General features: G+C 41.7%; 1 pseudogene; it reads right to left on the bottom strand.

The window, feature by feature from the left end:
* LOC101939949 (collagen alpha-6(VI) chain-like) overlaps positions 1-16,354 on the bottom strand; it is an 81,623-nt pseudogene that overhangs the window by 19,761 nt on the left and 45,508 nt on the right.

Raw genomic sequence — 16,354 nt, 5'->3', positions numbered from 1 at the left:
ACACACAAACCTATTGTCATATTGCTGGTGAAAATACAGAATTAGCATTTTCTAAGTGACATCACCAAGCAGATTACAATATACCTACCTCCGGCACCCCAAAATGTGAGTGTCTTAATGATTTAGACTATTGAAAACATACTGTAGCCCGAGACAGGAAAAAAATCACTTCTCCTCACCTTCAAATTTAAAGGGAGTACCTTTTCATGCAAATAAAATTACATACACTTTACGTGGTCAATTCATACCCTGGGTCCTGGAAATCCCTTGTCCCCTGGAAATCCCTCTGGACCAGGAGGACCTGGAGGACCCTGGAAACATTGGCATAAATTAGACAGGCAGACAATCTACAAATGGTATATACAGCAGTTATGATAGTATTGCATACTTCTCTACTCTAGGGCCCAGTTCTCCATTTCATTAATGCCAGTTTTACACCAGTTTAACTCCATTCAATTCAATGGATATACTCCTGATTTATAGCTGGGTGAGAAGAGAATCAGGCCCTATGTATTTTCACATATAACCATTTTTAAAAGAAAAAAAAATAGGATGGCAGCATACTACTGCTTTCTCTTTGGGTGGTTCAGCTGAATGCTAGCAATGCTTCCTCCACAGTGACTCAGGAGACAGGGATTCTACTCCCACCTCTACTGTGGACTCTTTGTGTAACCTTGGGAAAGTCACTTAACTTCTCTGTGACTCAGTTTCCTCATGGTAAAATGGGAACAACAACACTTGCCTGCCTGCACCTCACAAAGACACTGAGGCTAAATTCATTCAGATTTGTAAAGTGCTTTGATATCCTTGGATAGGAAGTGCTACATAAGTGTCCCACTCCCTTGATCCCTAGCTATGCACCCCTAAACAATTTCAACCATCCCTGACACAACCTCTGCACCAGGGGGGCGAGTGCAGCGGAAGTAAAGCCAGCTTCAGAGTCTCAATGTGTGGCTGAGACGATGGTGTAGAGAGGAGGGGTTCAGATTTATTAGGAACTGGGGAAACTTTGGGGATAGGGGGAGCCTATACAGGAAGGATGGGCTCCATCTAAACCAAGGTGGATCCAAATTGCTGGCACTTAACATTGAAAAGGTTGCAAAGCAGCTTTTAAACTAAGAGACGGGGGAAAGCCGATTGCTGCAGCAGAGCACGTGGATCGGACAGAGACTTCTCTTAGAGGAGAGTCTATTGATAGAGATTCTCTAGGTTCTAGTCAGGAGGAGAGGATGGAAGAGGATAAAGTATGGGCCAGATCAGACGAGAAACAGTCAAATAAAAAAAGAATCTGACATCAGAAAAGGGCAGACAAATAAACAGTGACACGTTTTTCAAGTGCTTGTACAGAAATGCCAGAAGTCTAAATAATAAGATGGGTGAACTAGAATGCCTTGTGTTAAAGGAGGATATTGATATAATAGACATCACAGAAACCTGGTGGAGTGGGGACAATCAATCAATGGGACAAAATCATTCTGGGGTACGAAATATATCGGAAGGACAGAGCAGGTTGGGGGAGGGGAGGAAGGAGTGGCATTATATGTGAAAGAAAATGTAGAATCAAATGAAGTAAAAATCTTAAATGAATCCACATGTTCCATAGAATCTCTATGGATAGTAATTCCATGTTCTAATACTATAGATCCCTACAGTTATATTCTTATCGACCACCTGACCAGGACAGTGATAGTGATGATGAAATGCTACGGGACATTAGAGAGGGTATCAAAATAAAAAACTCAATAATAGTGGGGGATTTCAATTATCCCCATATTGACTGGGTACATGTCACCTCAGGAAGAAATGCAGAGACAAATTTTCTCGATACTTTAAATGACCGCTTCTTGGAGCAGCTGGTACAGGAACCCACAAGGGAAGAGGCAATTCTTGATTTAGTCCTGAGTGGAGCGCAGAATCTGATCCAAGAGGCCACTATAACAGGACCGCTTGGAAATAGTGACCATAATATAATAACATTTAACCTTCCTGTGGTGGGAAGAACACCTTAACAGCCCAATACCATGGCATTTAATTTCAGAAAGGGGAAGTATGCAAAAATGAGGAGGTTAGTTAAACAGAAATTAAAAAGGTACAGTGACTAGAGTAAAAAGTGTCCATGCAGCTTTCAGGGATTTCAAAGACACCATAATAGAGGCCCAACTTAAATGTATACCCCAAATTAAAAAACGCTGTAAAAGAACTAAATAAAAAGAGCCACCGTGGCTTAACAACCATGTAAAAGAAGCAGAGAGAGATAAAAAGGCATCTTCTAAAAAGTGGAAGTCAAATCCTACTGAGGTAAATAGAAAGGAGCATAAACACTGCCAAATTAAGTGTAAAAATGTAATAAGAAATTCCAAAAAGGAGTTTGAAGAACAGTTAGCTAAAAACTCAAAAGATAATAACAAAATGTTTTTTAATTACATCAGAAGCAGGAAACCTGCTAAACAACCAGTGGGGCCCCTGGACAATCGAGATACAAAAGGAGCACTTAAAGACAATAAAGTCATTGCAGAGAAACTAAATGAATTCTTTGCTTCAATCTTCACGGCTGAGGATGATAGGGAGATTCCCAAACCTGACCTGTCCTTTGTAGGTGACAAATCTGAGGAACTGTCACAGATTGAAGTGTCACTAAAGGTGGTTTTGGAATTAATTGATAAACTTAACAGTAATAAGTCCCCAGGACCAGATGGCATTCACCCAAGAGTTCTGAAAGAACTCAAATGTGAAATTGTGGAATTATTAACTATGGTTTGTAACCTGTCCTTTAAATCGGCTTCTGTAGCCAGTGACTTTAAGATAGCTAATGTAACGCCAATATTTTAGAAGGGCTCTAGAGGTGATCCCAGCAATTACAGATCGGTAAGTCTAATGTCAGTACCAGGCAAATTAGTTGAAACAATAGTAAAGAATAAAATTGTCAGACACATAGAAGAACATAACTTGTTGGGTAAAAGTCAATATGGTTTCTGTAAAGGGAAATCATGTCTTACTAATCTATTAGAGTTCTTTGAAGGGGTCAACAAACATGTGGACAAGAGGGATCAGGTGGACATAGTGTACTTAGATTTCCAGAAAGGTCCCTCACCAAAGGCTCTTACGTAAATTAAGTTGTCATCGGATAAGAAGGAAGATCTTTTCATGGATTGAGAACTGGTTAAAAAGACAGGGAACAAAGGGCAGGAATAAATGGTAAATTTTCAGAATGGAGAGGGGTAACTAGTGGTGTTCCCCAAGGATCAGTCCTAGGACCAATCCTATTCAACTTATTCATAAATGATCTGGAGAAAGGGGCAAACAGTGAGGTGGCAAAGTTTGCAGACGATACTAAACTGCTCAAGATAGTTAAGACCAAAGCAGACTGAAGAACTTCAAAAAGATCTCACAAAACGAAGTGATTAGGCAATAAAATGGCAAATGAAATTTAATGTGGATAAATGTTAAGTAATGCACATTTGAAAAAATAACCCCAACTATACATACAATATGATGGGGGCTAATTTAGCTACAACTAATCAGGAAACAGATCTTGGAGTTATCGTGGATAGTTCTCTGAAGACATCCACGCAGTGTGCAGTGACAGTCAAAAAAGCAAACAGGATGTTAGGAATCATTAAAAAAGGGATAGAGAATAAGATGGATTTCCCTTCTATAAATCCATGGTACGCCCACATCTTAAATACTGCGTACAGATGTGGTCGTCTCATCTCAAAAAAGATATACTGGCATTAAAAAAAAGTTCAGAAAAGAGGAACTAAAATGATTAGGGCTTTGGAACGGGTCCCATATGAGGACAGATTAAAGAGGCAAGGACTTTTCAGCTTGGAAAAAGAGGTGGAGACTAAGGGGGGATATGATAGAGGTATATAAAATCATGAGTGGTTTGGAGAAAGTGAATAAGGAAAAAGTTATTTACTTGTTCCCATAATATAAGAACTAGGAGCCACCAAATGAAATTAATGGGCAGCAGGTTTAAAACAAATAAAAGGAAGTTCTTCTTCATACAGCGCACGGTCAACCTGTGGAACTCCTTGCCTAAGGAGGTTGTGAAGGCTAGGACTACAACAGGATTTAAAAGAGAACTAGATAAATTCATAGAGGTTAAGTCCATTAATGGCTATTAGCCAGAATGGGTAAGGAATGGTGTCTCTAGCCTCTGTTTGTCAGAGGGTGGAGATGGATGGCAGGAGAGAGATCACTTGATCATTGCCTGTTAGATTCACCCCCTCTGGGGCACCTGGCATTGGCCACTGTCGGTAGAGAGGATGCTGGGCTGGATGGACCTTTGGTCTGACCCAGTATGGCCATTCTTATGTTCTTAGCTATGTTGGTCCAAGGTTCTCCTCCCATGCTGGCACACCATTGTAATACCATTTTAAGGTCATATTGCATAGCTCCAGCAGCGGACAGTGACCTTAGCATGACCAAGGACCTGACCCTTGGCAAGGGAACTGACTGTATTTCAGAAAAGCTTCTTCTGGTCCAGAAGTGAGAGTGCTACCAATTAAACTACCGTAGCACAACGTATACATTTATAACCCCAATGGCATGCTGCCTCTCCTGGTTTATTAACGTCTGTTGGCAAAATTGTCATAAGGCTCTAAGTTCTTTGGGGGTATAAGGTTTCACTCACTTTCAATGGAACTGAGGTTCCTAAATCACTAAGGTGCTTTTGAAAAATTTACCCTGTGTTAGAAATTAATGGATAATGGGCACCATGTCACGTGTAATATCTAACCAATAACATTTTACATGTACAAAAAAAAAAAAAAAAAAAAGACGACGACGACGACGAGGACCCAATCCAGCTCCCATTGAAGTTAAAGGCAAAAGTCTCTGATTTCAGAGGGAGCAAGATCAGCCTGAAGTGAGGAAAAAAAACAAGTCATAGTGTGATAACTACAAAAACAAGAGTTGAAAAAGGTTAGCAATTTGCATGGCTAACTTATAATACAAAACTACTACTACAACTTTGCCCTTCCTTTGTCAGAGGAGCTGAAAACACAGTTAAATAGGAAACAATTGCCCCAAAAGAAGTGTTTTGTTTATGTTGGCCTATTAAATGAAGAAGACTTAGCCATCTATCAGATTCTTTCAAACTAGTAACTCTGAAGTAACTCATTTATAATTACAATTTAAAATATAAAAATCACTTATATAAGCTCTAGCAACCCTGAAAAAATTAAACTTACTATTGAAAAGGAGCATAATACAATAAGAAATGTTAATGTTTCAGCCAGTAAAAACAGCAACAAAATATGCCCCCGCCCACTTCACCAACTTCCCCATAACATCAGCCCTCCACAGGATTTCTATAAAATAATTAGACGTTGTGTTTCCCTGATTTAGAGCCAGCTCTGTGCTACACCAGTCTTCCAGTGTAAATTATTCAGGTTGCCATTGGTCATAAGAACAAGAAAACGGCTACACTGGGTCAGGCCAATGGTCCATCTAGCCCAGTATTGGGACTTCTGGCAGTGGCCAATGCCAGGTGCCCCAGAGGGAATGAACAGAACAGGTAATTATCAAGTGATTCATCCCATCTCCCATTCCCAGCTTCTGGCAAACGGAGGCTAGAGACATAATTCCTGCCAATCCTGGCTAATAGCCATTGATAGACTTATGCTCCATGAATTTATCTAGTTCTATGTCCAAAGACAGAGAAGGTGGGCGAGGTAATATCTTTTACTGGACCAACTTCTCTTGGTGAGAGAGACGGGCTTTCAAGCCACACAGAGCTCTTCTTCAGGTCTGGGAAAGCTACTCTCAGTGTCACAGAAATTGCATGGTGGAACAGATTGTTCAGCATAAGTAGTTAGCACATATTGTAAGGTAGTGGCCCATTACACTGGTAAGAAGAGACAGACATGTCATCCAGCTATAGGCCACTGGAGGCCGCCTCTTGCACTAGGTTGATCTTCCATAGCCGGCTACACCAGTTTTAGACTTGCTAGTGGTGTACAAAGCAACTGCAACTGAGTGCGGGATCTGGACTATTGTGCTTACAACAGATGTAATACACATAAATTCAGCATGTTAAAAGATATCCATTTAAAACAGATTTCTATCACCTGGGCAGGAAAAATTACATGTGATTTCTGCATTAACAACAAGCCAATCTCAAGACAAATCAATATTCATAAAAAGGTGCTTGCCCTTTGTCCTTTGATTCCTATTGGTCCAAGTTCTCCTGGAAATCCTGTTTCTCCAATTTCACCCTAATTAATTGGATACAGCAAAATTAAAATGTGAAAATGGATATTCATTAAAACAAAAGTGTGAATAACTCAAGGAATGGTTCTTGCTGTTTATTCCTCCATTCATACATCTCGCTTTTCAGAGCGCAAAGACTGATATGAAATAGGAATATACAAAAATATACACAAGTAGCACTGTGTGTGGTCTCTCCCCCCCCCCCCCCCGCCAAAATAATTCTTTCAGAAAATACACATTTTGCTGAGTCAATGGGGAATATTTAAGTTCTTATTCTTTCCATATGGAAGTGTTTGTCTATTTAATATGCTAACACTCTACTGCTGATGGTTTTTGTTAACATATAATGGTCCTAAACGCAGACCCTCTGTGCCCTCCCCCCCCCAGCCTACCTTCACCCCAAATACCAGCTCCATAACTTGGAAGGATTCGATTTATATACGTAAATGTTGGTAAATGTTAATTTCTCTGTACATACACAAACTGACTAAAAACATATTTCCATCAATAACAGAAATTTACAGATAGGCAAAGTAAGAAAATTGCTGCTTGAGAACTTATTAGGGACTTCTCAGTATTGGGATGCAGACCTCAGCATACACTGCTCAGATCCTGTCACAGCCCCTGTGCAGTGAAACCTTGTTGGTCTGGCTGTGGTCACAGCCTCTGTGCCCGCAGCAATGCAAGGGGTGATTTGTCCCTAACCTAATTGCTTTGGAAATATATTGATTTTTTTAGAGATGGACCCAAACAAAAGTCTGGATCTGAAACATGTCTGAACTTTGAGGAGACAAGTTCACAATGCAAACGCAGATAAGGATCCAAATTTCACAGCTGGTCTCTATCTCTACTATGGGCTGAACCAAAACCTGAGATCCTGTTTTGAATTTTTCAGCTCAGGCCCTTCTATAATTTAATTGGATGTTGTCCCAATACCATCTTTATTTTAGTTAAGGTTGTGGAAGCAGAGAAAGAACGGTCATGCATTGCATCCCCTTCCTGTCAGTTCTTTCTCTGCTTCCACAAGTTTTAATTAAATGAAGCAACTGATCAACGTTGCATATTATTACTGTATAAGAGTCATAGAGGAGATGTAAGAACTTTTTATCTTTTTTAACATTATTTTTCATTGGTCCTTCCACTGAAAACTGTTTTGCACTGCTAAAATTAAAAAGAAGATATCAAAATGCTCTTTGTGCCAGGTTTATTTTGGCATCTACCTGTGAGAAAGTTTATAAAGTACAGCACACCGTGCTGAATATTTTACTGTGTTAATTCCCAGTTGTGCAAGATTATTGGTGTGGACCAAATATCTCCTTACTACATTTAGACTCCCAGCACCAGACACTCAGCCCTCTCTGGCTACTTTGAGCAGCTCAAAAGAGAACCAACTGGCTGGAGAGCTATCCTAATAGGGCTGTTGGACAATAACCCTAGTGCAGGAGAGTCCCCTGGTGGTATAAAGTGGAAGTAACTGGCAATATATCAGCTACTTCCCTCAGGACAGGGTGTTTGTCAGGGGAGCGCAAGATGTATGGTGGAGTATGGTCATGTTCTGGTGATCTCTGTCGGAGGAGATTATTCCTGTCAGTGCAGCAGAGGATAAAACAATCTGGCACCACTGAAGTCAACGGGAGAAGGATTGAGACGTTAGAGTAGCCCTTAGCCTGCTCCTAGGTACCTTCGGACACAACTGATCAGAAGAGTAGAAAGGTGGCATAAAGTCATCTTTCCTCACCCTGATTCAACTCTAGAGCAATTAAAATATCAACAGAAACACATTCTGCAGTGAAAACAAAAGAATGGAAGAAACAACTTGTCTTTTTACCTTAAAGTGACTAGTTAGGCCTACAGGTTCCCCATGTATTCTTTCTGGTTTTATATATTCTCCCTCAAAGAAGCTACATCAGCAGTACATGACTTTTGGTGTTTGGTTTTACAATTGCAAACAACTGCTAATAGTTAAGGATGAGCATGTCAGACTTGCTTTTAGGGCTGACGTTTAAAAAAACTGGAGCCTTTTAATATGTCAAAATGGGTAATTTCTCCCCAAAATGTGTAATTTTGATAATTTAATCAGCCATGTACTACTATAAATTACAGGTTGAAAAATAATGTTTGTGTAATTCAGGAGATGAGGCAATGAATTTAGTTGGTCTATATGTAGATATCAGCATATTTTCACCATCACTTACGCAACACATTGATGTCATACTTCATATGTAATGCACAGCACAAAAGTCTAGTTAATAGTGTATTTTTCATACACATAGCTTTAATAGACTATGTATATCACACACAGCTTCATATACAACACTACAAGACAAAATGCAGAAGTGTGACTAAGGCTGTGCAAGATATTATCTGGGGATTTTTTCTGGCACTTTGGATAACTGTGCTTTGTAACCGCTGACACTATCTGTTACCTGCTCCACGTTACTGACAGGAAGAAGTGGGACACAGACTCCTAAACCAGCAGGCACAACACATAGCTATTCCTATATTTAGAGAATCATGTCCCAGAGGCTCATAGACTTTAAAGTCAGAAGGGACCATTATGATCTTCTAGTCTGACCTCCTGCACAACGCAGGCCACAGAATCTCACCCACCCACTCCTGTAACAAACCCCTGACCTATGTCTGAGCTATTGAAGTCCTCAACTTGTGGTTTAAGCACATCTCTAAATGTCAGATTTGACTTCACCAACAATCTTAGAAATGACACACTAATTAAAATTGATAACATTTAAAAAACTGTTTAAAATTTCCAAGCAGTAAGGTGAGCAGACAAGAATTTTTTTAACCCTTTAGTATCAAAGAATTTCAGATGTTGACAGATAAATCAGAACTTTCTTCCCATGAAACATCAAGAATGTTTCTTTTATTCTACCATTGAAACTTATTTCCATCCTTAAAGTCTCCACTCTTTTATCTTGATTTTATGCCAATATAATTGTTAACTGCAGCAGAGTTCTGTTGGTGCAAAAGTGGTGTAATGGAGGGGAGACTCAAGTCTATTGATCAGAAAGCTACAACATTAATGTGAAGTACGATACCTTCTGTCCAATATCTCCGGTGAATCCTTTTTGTCCCTGTTATTTACAGTAAATAAGATAAAATCATCATCACATTGATATTTCTACTCAGTTTTTTCTACTATATTTGACTTTTCAGAATCAGACACATAACCCAATAAATAATAAGCAGTGAAACTGGCAATGTGCTGGAAAACAGTATTATTGTTGCTATCTATTATTTTTTGAGGTGCTAACATGGATTGTACAAAATGCAGAAGACGACACTGCCCTGATGCAAGAAGCTTATAATTTAAGCGGAATGATACAATTGATGCATAAAGGGCCAGATCCAACTCCTGTTTGAGTCAATGAAAAGACAGCCGTTGATTTTAATGGGAGTTGGATTGCACCCAAAATACATCTGCAGACCAGGAAGTTTAGAGCCCAATCCTGCTATGTGCTGGTTACCCTAAATTCCCAATGGGAGCACCTTTCTGGATTAAGTCCTTAGAACACATGAAGTATTTGGGGAGGGGGAATGGCAAGAGGCACAGTAGGGGTGTGACAGCATGTTACTAAAGTAGGATAGGCTTGCCAGAAGAAGGGAGTTTAAGGTGAGGTTTGCATTAATAGGGTTAAAAGACATGGATGGAGAAGTTCAGGGAGTCTGGCAGTAGTTACCCAGGACAAAAGCGTTTTGTTCTCCTTTATTTTATTCAGACGTATATCATTTAAAATATATATAAAGAAGCACTGTACTTTACTGGGCTAGTCATGTGCTCCTAATTGCATTGATAAATTAAAAGGAAGTGACTATGTAAAGATGAAATACTCCAGGATAACTTTACTAGTTTTTCCTAAACACAGACAGAAACTGTACAGTGAACGGGCACTGGCTAGGCTGTCTGGCATCTGTGGCTATGACAGAAAGATTAGATATATCAAAATATTAGACCTCACAGTTCAGAGTAGAGGGGACTGGAAGCATTTCTTGGAATAAATCAGAACTATTCTCTGATTAGTTTTAGTGCGGCAGAATTTTTTCTCTCATTTCAAAAGAAGGTTTGTAAATAATGATATATGTAAATGTGAACTTATTTAACTGTAAGATGTATCTAAGCTATATAAAATATATCTATGGAAGGACATATAATCTGATTCTATCCCTCTCCTGCACCCTTCAGGTGTTGCTTGTCTTTTTAGACTGGAAGCCCTTCAGGGCAGGAACAATATCTTCCTGAGTGTGGACAGCATTAAAATATTGTTACAATAACAACAACAATATTAAAAGAATGCTCCAATAAATAATTAGGGTTATTATTACTATTATATTTTTATCTTTTACTCTAATTTTAAGAGTTTATAACTTATTTTCTAATGTTTATACGTTGCCATAGGCACACATGGCAATTGATAGACAAATAAAAACAACAATCCCCCCCCACCTCACCCAATGACTTTACAACCTATGGCCCTAATCTTACAATATGATCTGTACGGTGGATTTTTACGGAGCCCCTGCGAAGTCAATGGGTGCAGAAGTCTGCTTCTGTGGACCAGATTGCAGGATTTACAGTCAGAAATGATAATGGAACAACTTTTTTTTTTCCCCTGCAGTTTTCGCTCTCACTAAAATAATGTAAAAACAAGTTAAGAGTTTCCATTTCTTTTTCCTTTTTCATATTTACCTTTGCTCCTTTCTTTCCTGGTTCACCATATCTATCAGCACCATTGTCTCCCTGTAAATAGAGCATTATATTTAAATCATCTGTTTTTTCCGTCAGTGCTTTACTCCAGCTATTAATGTCTATATTAATTCTAAGTGTCTATGTAGCAACCCAAATATGAGGAGGACAGAGAGAAGCGACAGGATTGGCAATTTATAAATTAAGAACTAGCTTTTGGCCACACACTGCCCATGGAGAGAATAAAACACAAACCTGAATTCCCCGTTGACCTGGTGGCCCTCTCTGTCCTTTCTCTCCAGGATCACCATATTCTCCCTGTTAAATGCAATTAATATGAGCTGAGACTTGTAAGTAATATCTTTTAAACCCACAGAGCCTGATTAAGCTTTCTATCCAGCTGATTTTAAGAATACTGTAGAAGCTACAATCCAAAGGTTTAATAAAGATAAACAGTAAATCTCACTTAATTACTTACGATTAAGGCTGCATGTCTGTCATGGAGATCACGGAAGTCAGATACCATGACTTTCTGTGACCTCTGTGACTTCTGCAGTAGACAGTGCAGCTGGCTCAGGGGTGTGTGGGAAGGGGCTCAGGCTGGGGCAGGGGGTTGGGATGTGGGGTGGTGCTTACTTCGGCGTGGGGGGGCTCCCTGGCTCTCACCAGCATGTCCCTGCAGCTTCTAGGCAGAGGGACATGGGGGCTCCACATGCTGCCCATGCCCGCAGGCACTGCCCCAGCAGCTCCCATTGGCTGTGGTTCCCAGCCAATGGGAGCTGTGGAGCTAGCGCTTGTGGCGGGAGCAGCGCATAGAGCCTGCCTGGCCGCCCCTCCCCCTACGAGTTGCAGGGAGCTGCCTGTCAGAGCCAGGCAGGGAGCCTACAGCGTGGCCAACCCTCTCCTCCAGTGCCAGTGGGGATCACAGGCCACGCACCGCTGCCCGCCTCCCCTCTTTCCCCCCCAGCACTAATGGGGGTCCCGGGCTGTGCGCCTCCACCTCCCACAACACCAGCAGCGGTCCTGGGCCGTGTGCCACCACCACCACCCATGTCCCCCACAGCTCCAGCGGGGGAGCCGGGCCACCCCCATCCCAGCACCCCCAGACTCCCCAGCCCGCCCCCCAGAGCGCCAGGGCACCCCCGGAGCAAGTTTTAGTTAGGAGTGTATAGTAAAAGTCATGGACAGGTCACGGGCTGTGAATTTTTGTTTACTGCCCATGACCTGTCCATGACTTTTACTAAAAATACCCATGACTGAAACGTAGCCATACTTATGATTATGCACTGCCCTTGGACTGTGCATACAGCTGCCACTCAGATCTAAGACCTATAGTCATTAAAAAAAAAAAAAAAAAAAAAAAAAAAAAAAAACTGCCATTGACTTTTGCCTGAATGATTTTTTCAGGAGCAGGCTCAAAGGCAAGATCTTCAGGTGGGAACAAACAAATTAACGTTTAAAACAACAACAGTAGTTAAAGGAATGAAACCTACTTTATTTCCTCTCATCCCAGGACTGCCAGGACTCCCTTTTGGACCCGCAGCTCCCAGTTCACACTGAAATTAAATGAACATAAGATATCTAGTGAGAATTTGGAAAAAAACCCAAACAAATCACTTTGCTTCTTTTTGCAACTTGTAACAACCATATAATGATGTTCAATGGCTCAGCTTCAACAAACACCACCACATTAGCACTTCATGTAGAATGACAAGAATCTAGTCTCAACTGTGCCACCTGTGTTTTTCCCGTAGACATCTGGCAGGCAGCAAAAGCAGTCAACATCAATAATGCTTAGATTCATTGCTTCAAGTCTAGACCAAACGTTTATTTTCCTACCAGCATGGCAGCAACATTGTACAAGATGAAGGCCATTCACTAGTTTGACTGGTATAGAACATTTTTTCAGTATCCATCAAACGTTGCTTTCTCAATTCCAGACAAATAGAGACCTGTCTATAAAGTGATTATACTGTAGACTTAAAACCTATTCTTCGTTCATAAAAAAATAATCCAGACAAAGTTACTACTGGCTTCTCATCCACAGTGTCTCCATATTAGTCATATATAAACAAAAAGGCCTAATTCGGTCTTTAGTTACATGGATACAATCTCCACTGCTTTGTATCAGGTTTATATGGATCATATTGATTTCAATGGGAGTTCCCCACTCCCATCATAAACAGAAGCAGAATTTTGTCTCACTTTTTTATTTTGTCACAGTGGCCACATCTTCCGAACACAAATCTACCCAAACAACATATATGGCTTGAAGGAAGTTTACACGAGAGAATCAGGAGAAGACCCATTGTTAGCTTCAGGAAACTCCCTAATACAGTTTCTTCTATTGTTGAAACTCGGTGTGTCTAGCTCTTTCAGTGCAATGGTTTTCCAGAGACTCTGGTCACAAGAAAGGTGGCAACTTGTCAGAAATAAAGACTATCCTGGAAGAAATTAGGGATCTAGCCTCTCTGTATGGTAAATTGACTGTAAATACTTTGGAAACATGCAAAATATAGCTGCACAGTTAAGATGCAAAGTGCCAAATACAAAAAAGCAAAGAGAGCAACAGAATCATCAGCCATTTCTTTTAGACAGTACTGCCAAGAGAAAGGCAAGTACGGCAAATAAGCAAATATAAATGTTAGGTGAGATTTTAAAAGGACTCAGCACTGGCCTACATCTCATCCCATTGATTTCAATGGGAATTTCCCCCTCAACGTTTGAAAAACCCAGCCTAGAAAAATCAAACTGATAATTGCTCCGCTTGCCAAATGGAGAGCAGGAAGAAGATTTGGATAGCTTTCTTGTTAAATTATCTAATAGATAGGTCCAGATTCGGTGGCTGTACCGTGGTTCAGACTCAGTGGTGCAGTTTCTGTGACTGTCAAGGTACCAGCTACAACTATGAGACTCAGGAAGCTGTATGTCATTTAATTAAACACTATCATAAAGCAAAAGTTGTGTTATTTTCTAACTCTTGAGTAGTTCATTTTACAAGCTTAAAACCATTATTTTAATCTATGTTTTGCAATATTTATGCAAACACACATACACACGCTCCTGTACCCTTAAATAAACTGGTGGGTCATGTTAGAATATAAACAAATTGTTATATAGCTATTGCAGATTTTTTTTCTTAGAATGTAAAACAGTTTAGCATTGCTCTGAGATGTTTAAAATTCCTTTAGCCCCTTACGAATACATTTCTCTCTGACAGGGTATCATGATACACTGCACAGGAATTTTGAAACAAAGAATGCAGTAAAACAGCAGTAAAAATGAAGTCTCCCACTGGTTACACACACAGTGAGTAGAACACTAAGTGAACTTCACACAATATTTTTACCTGAAGACCTTTATTTCCTTCACTTCCTTTCTCTCCTTTCACACCTTTAATTCCTTTTTGTCCCTAGAAGGTATGTTAGATGACAGAAAATCCAGTTAATACACAAATGCATATATTACAAACAGAAATATTAAATACCCTGTCTTAAGAAATAACACCACGTAGCCCTTTATATAGGTGTTATGTCTTGAAAGTGCTCTTAAAACAACACCTGATACATCCTTATATCATCACTATGTGATGGGTATTCTCCCCATTTTACATACGGGGAAACAAAGATTCAGGGGCACAGCTACTCTCCAGCTGCATAGGTGGGGCTGGGGGAGGGGGGGAGATGGAGCAGGGAGGACTAGGGAGATCTGTAGGGGGAAGGATGGGAGGAATCCTGTCCAGATGGTAAGATACACTCAAGGGAGGCTGCTAAGATGTCAGCAAAGGTCTCTGATGGCACCAGGACCCCCCACCAATGCAAAACACAAAGCATTAAAAATGTAAAGAAAAAGTAATCAGTGAGTTCTAGCACACACAGCTACAGACACTGGGTTCCCATAGCAGACAGTCAGCCAAGAACAGGAGTTCAGCTGCCCCCAGTTCCTTTCTGCTGAAGAGGTCCAGGTGCACGCAAGAACATAAGAAGGGCCATGCTGGGTCAGACCAATGGTCCATCCAGCCCAGTATTCTGTCGTCCAACAGTGGCCAATACCAGACGCCCCAAAGGGAATGAGCAGAACAAGGCAAAGATCAAGTGATCCATCCCCTGACATCCAGTCCCAGCATCTGGCAGTCAGAAGATGGGGCAATTTGGAGGGGATGTGTAGCGGGGTGGTCACCTGCTCCGGCCCTGAAAGGGTTACAGTCAGACCTGGGAGAGGGCGGGGGCTGTGAGCCAAAGACTAGGCTGATGGGGAAGGCAGCCACAGCTGGGGCCACACCCAAATCAGGCCACAGCTGGCCCTATAAAAGTCTGTGGGCCAGGAGCTCAGGCAGCCTCTCTAGCTGTGGAGAGAGATGGGCCTGGCTGCTTGGGAGCTCAGCAGGGTACCTGGAGTGGAGCAGGGCTGGGGAAAGGCTAGAGAAGCTGGGGAGCTCCAGGCTGGAAAACCCCACAGCCTGCAGGCCTTGCTGAAGGCCTGAAGCAGGTTCTGGGGTTGCAGAGGGGCAGCCCAGGGGTAGGCAAAGGCAGCAGGTCCAAATCCCCCCTTGCTGATAATGAGTGGTTCACAGACTGCAGTCCGTCCCAGTGAGCGGGGGATAGATGGTGATTGGCAGTAGCCCCTGAGGCAAGGTGGAGATAGATGGTTGGGGGTTCCCTGGGATGGAGAGACCCAGAGACTGGGGGTACTGCCAGGGAGCAGCACCCAAGGTAAAGGGACACCAGGAGGGACATGGGGGCCTGAGGCACGTGGGATAGCGGCTGGCAGAGGGCGCTCCAAAGCTGGAAAAGCTAATTCCCTGGACAACCAGCAGGAGGCACTGCGCTGGTGAGTCGTAGCCTTGCCACAGGATGCGAGAGGCTTGCTGAGAAGGATGTGGATTTGCACCCATGGGATGGCCCTCTGGTGCGGCCGCCCCCCCAGGTGTTAGCTTCAAGGAAATCCCCAATATAGTTTCTTCAATTTGCAGCCTCCAAGAATGAATCTATATCCATATTTACAATACAGGGATCTAAAACATGTCTAAAATCACACGGGGCCAGATTGTGAATCCCTTACTCACTCTGGTTCCACAAGCTATTTCACTGGATTACTCATCAACATGAGGAAGAGGCTTCCAATCTGGGCCACAGAAAACTGTGGTCAGAAGTCCAGATCGAGATAGGAGGCATACTTGGGCAGTATTTGCTCAACAGAAGGGCAGGACTGGAACATCAGAGGTGTTGCAAGCCACGAAAGGCAGAGCTGTGCGGGGAAGTTTGCACTGTGTCTGCCTTACTATCCTATGCCCAACTCAAACCAATGCTGCCAGTGCTTCACAGCCACCAACAATATATTCACTCACATGTTGACTGTGCTTTAGAGAATCATAGAACTGGTAGGGACCGCGAGAGGTTATTTAGTCCAGTTCCCTGCACTCAAGGCAGGACTAAG

The sequence above is a fragment of the Chrysemys picta genome, chromosome 2 (genome assembly GCF_011386835.1).
Source record: "Chrysemys picta bellii isolate R12L10 chromosome 2, ASM1138683v2, whole genome shotgun sequence".
NCBI lineage: Eukaryota > Metazoa > Chordata > Testudines > Emydidae > Chrysemys > Chrysemys picta.
This window is presented reverse-complemented; position numbering and strand designations above follow the sequence as displayed.